This window comes from Monodelphis domestica, chromosome 5 (genome assembly GCF_027887165.1).
Source record: "Monodelphis domestica isolate mMonDom1 chromosome 5, mMonDom1.pri, whole genome shotgun sequence".
NCBI lineage: Eukaryota > Metazoa > Chordata > Mammalia > Didelphimorphia > Didelphidae > Monodelphis > Monodelphis domestica.
The window spans coordinates 53,607,378-53,611,947 of NC_077231.1; the positions used below are offsets into that span (position 1 = coordinate 53,607,378).

Consider the following 4,570-nt stretch of genomic DNA (forward strand, 5'->3'; position numbering starts at 1 on the left):
ACTGGGGGGTGGGACAAGTATGCTTGAAACTTACTTTCATTAGAATTAGCTCAAAGAAGGAACAATACTCACACACAGTCAATTATAGAAGCCTACCTTAGCCTACAGGAAAGTAGGAGGGAAGGAAGAAAAAGAAAAGGGGCAGGGGGAAAGGATGGACAAAAATAAAGATGAATTGGGGAAAACACTGGTTGAAAAAAACAATTGTAAACAGGGAAAGGATGAAATGAGAGAGACACACACACACACACACAGAAAGACAGAGAGAGAAGGGGAAATGTAGGGGAAATAAGACAAAGGGAAATAAAACAATTAGTCATTATAAATGTGAATGTGAATGGGATGAACTAACCCATAAAATAAACCAAAAAAAAAAAAAAGGATAGCAGAATAGAATAAAAACCAGAATCTTATATATGCTGTCTATAAGAAACACATTTAAAGCAGGGAAATACACACAGACTAAAAGTAAGGAGCTAGAACAGAATCTGTTATTCCCTAGCAAATGCAAAAAATTCAGGGGTTGTAATCATAACCTCAAACAAAACCAGAGTAAAAAATTAATCTAATCAAAAAAGATAAGGAAGGAGATAATATCTTGATAAAATACACCATAGGCAATGAAACAATATTAATACTAAATACATATGTACCAAATGACGTAACATCCAAATTCCTAAAGGAAAAGTTGTAGGAGTTACAGGAGGTAATAGATAGTAAAATGTTTTTCAACCTTCCTCTCTCAGAGGTAAATAAATACAACCCCTCCGCCATAAATAATAAAGAAGCTAAAAAGGTAAGCAGAACCTTAGAAAAGTTTGATATGATAGACCTCTTGAGAAAACTGAATGAGAATAAAAAGAAATTTACCTTTTTTTTTCAGTAGTACATGGTACCTTCACAAAAACTGACCATATAATAGGGTATAGAAATGTCATAACCAAATGTAGAAAAGCAGATAGATTAAATATATCCTTTTTTAGACCATAATGCAATAAAAATTAAATTGAACAAAGGACAGCAGTAAAACTAAAAATTAATGGAAAACTAAATAGTGTTATTCTAAAGAGTAGAAATAATCAATAATTTCATTAAAGGGAATGATATTGAAGAGAAAACATACCAAAATTTATGGGATACAGCCAAAGTTGTACAGAGGGGAAATTTTATATCTCTAAATGCTTATGCCAATAAAATAGAAGGAACAGATCAATGAAATGGGAATGCAACTTAAAAAAAATTTTTTTAAACTTTCCATTAAAGACCAAATTGAAAATCCTAAAAAATCAAAGGAGAGATAAACAAGTGTGGAAATAAGAAGTCCATTGACCTAATAAATAAGAAAAGGGCTGCTTGGGGGGGGGGGGAGTGAATAAATAAACCATTGGTTAATTTTATTTTTAAAAAAGAAAACCAGTATCAAAAATGAAAAAAAAAAAGGTGAACCCTCAACCAATGAAGAAGAAATTAAAGCAATTATAAAAAGTTATTCTGCCCAGTCTTATTGCAATAAATCTGACAATCTCAATGAAATAGATGAATATTTACAAAAATATAAACTGTCCAGATTAACATGAGGAAACAATATTTAACTATCACAGAAAAATGAATTGAACAAACCATTCAAAGAATTCCCTAAGAAAAAGGCTGTAGGGACAAATGTATTCACAAGTAAATTCTAACAAATATTCAAAGAACAATTAACTCCAATATTACATAAATTATTTGAAAAAATAGGGGGGATCTGAAGTTGGAGCAGCGAGTGGCGGCAGCGGCAGCGACAGCAGGAGCAGTAGCAACCACAACCGCAGCAGCTGGAGGACCCACTACGGAGGCGACGACAACGACGGAGGCGACGACAACGACGGCGGCGGAGAGAGGGGCCTGGAGCTGACCCTAACTCCTTCGTCTCTCCCGTCCCGGGAGGTAGAGCACCCGAGCCCAGGCCCCCCCTCTCAGCCATGAACCTGGCCAATCAGAGCGGGGAGGCCGGCTCCAGCCAGCTGCTCTTCGCCAGCTTCAACCAGGACGACACATCCTTAGCTGTTGGGAGTAAATCTGATTATAAATTCTTCTCCCTTTCCTCTGTGGATAAGCTGGAACAGATTTATGAATGTACTGATACAGAAGATGTGTGTATTGTGGAAAGATTATTTTCAAGTAGCCTGGTGGCCATTGTTAGCCTCAAAGCTCCACGAAAGCTAAAAGTCTGCCACTTTAAGAAGGGGACTGAAATATGTAATTATAGCTATTCCAATACCATATTGGCAGTCAAATTGAATAGACAGAGGTTGATAGTATGCCTAGAAGAATGTCTTTACATACACAATATTCGTGATATGAAGGTACTGCATACAATCAGGGAAACTCCGCCAAACCCTGCAGGTTTGTGTGCACTGTCAATAAACAATGACAATTGTTACCTGGCTTCTCCTGGGAGCGCAACGATTGGAGAAGTACAAGTCTTTGACACCATTCATTTGAGGGCTGCTAACATGATACCAGCTCATGATAGTCCCCTAGCAGCTTTGGCTTTTGATGCAAGTGGTACCAAACTTGCCACGGCTTCTGCGAAGGGTGCTGTTATTAGGGTATTTTCCATTCCAGAAGGACAGAAACTCTTTGAGTTCCGGAGAGGAGTCAAGAGGTGTGTAAGCATCTGCTCTTTGGCCTCCAGTATGGATGGAATGTTCCTCTCTGCTTCCAGTAACACTGAAACAGTGCACATCTTCAAACTTGAGACTGTGAAAGAGAAACCTCAGGAGGAACCAACTACCTGGACGGGTTACTTTGGGAAAGTTCTTATGGCCTCTACCAGCTATTTGCCCTCTCAAGTAACAGAAATGCTTTAACCAGGGAAGGGCTTTTGCTACTGTCCGACTTCCATTCTGCGGTCAAAAATATCTGTTCACTTGCCACAATTCAGAAGATTCCCCGATTATTAGTAGGAGCTTCTGATGGTTACTTATATATGTACAACCTGGATCCTCAGGAAGGAGGGGGATGTACCCTGATGAAACAACACAACCTTTTCAAAGAAATAGAGGAGGAATAAATTGCCCAACTGTCCCTAGACTGAGACATACTTCCTTCAACATGACCACTTGGAGTGAACACCACCAGAGTTCACTTCTGAGTGGTACATAATTAATGAATGAATTGGTCCTTTGTTAGTAGGATACAGTGACTGTGCCTAGCTATTGCTGGTCAACACCAATGAGGTAGCTTCCTGAAGTCTGACTCCTCTCTCGCCTGTTGTGGCTATTAGCAAACTACAGTCGATTCTGTGGACCTTTCTGGTAAATCTTTGACTTTGAAGTTTACAAGGTCAAAATCTGGTCTTCCATCTCAGATTCTCTCATGATCAGGAAAGAAGAAACAACCAAGAGAAACAGCATCATGAATTTATGTTATAAGACCAGCCAAGGGCTGACAGGACTCCATCAAACTTTGGAGCAGGTTTACCAGGCCTCCATACTGATTACTATCAGCAGGCAGACACATTGCACATTCATCATGAACTGAACATTGGCCAGTCTCCCCCGAGAGACCATCCTTATCTGACTAGGATGCATTTTGAACATATTGTCCTTACCCCGGGTCCTGGGGAGGTTGTTGTCCTTTCTTTTGTTTACCCAATGTCAGACAGGAAAGTGTCAATATGATTTTTTTTAAAAATATTTTTTTGAGAGTCATAGATTAAATTTTTATCCTCATACTGTGAATATCTATTTTGCTCTGAATGTTTAATAATTTTACCATGTTGCTCTCCTCCATGTATGTGCTTGCTTCTTGTGTTCAGTTTTGTAAAAAAAAATTTTTAACCCCTGTCTTCTGTCTTAGGATTGATAATAAGTATTGGTTTCAAGGCAGAAGAGTGGTAAGGGCTGGCACTGGATTTTAAGTGACTTGCTCATTCAAACAACTCAGCTAGGAATTGGCTGAGGACAGATTTGAACCCAGGTCCTCCCATCTCCATGCCTTACCTCTAGCCACTGAGCCATCTTGTATATGTTTCAAAAACTTGTTTTATTGATCTTTTTTGGGCTGGGTCAGGCAGATATCTCTTCTGAGTTGGCTTCTCACTGGAGTTAGCTCCTGTGAGTATCAGCAAACTCTGCTATAATACTACACTTGATGGGCTTCTTTCTCATGACTCTTTTCACCTTTTGAAGTTTATAAGGTCATAATCTGGGATTATTCCATCTCAGGTACTTACCTAATTTCATTCATCAGTGAAAAGACACGAAGTAGAATTGAAGCCAACATGTAATACAAACTTGACCAGAAATTCCCCCAAACATAATTAACCTGGATGAGAATCAAAAAGAAACTAACCATAAAAAGGTTTGCTGGTGGCAGGGACACAAAGACACAAATACAGAAAATGTTACTAAAACTTCTAGTCTTGGCAGAAAGCACAAGTTGGACACAAATGAGCTAGAACCCCTAAAAACTTGTTGCAAGAGGTAGAAATTCCTTGAAAATTAGAATGAACTAAATAGAAGGCAATGATTCCAAAGTCAAAAGACTGGGAAAAACAACTGACTTGGGGAAAAAAAATAGATTG

The 4,570-nt window shown here is 38.6% G+C and overlaps 1 pseudogene; it reads left to right on the plus strand.

Moving 5' to 3' along the window:
* Window positions 1–1,960: 1,960 nt before the first annotated feature.
* On the plus strand, window positions 1,961–3,167 carry LOC100017901 (WD repeat domain phosphoinositide-interacting protein 2-like; annotated as a pseudogene).
* The last annotated feature ends 1,403 nt before the right edge of the window (window positions 3,168–4,570 follow it).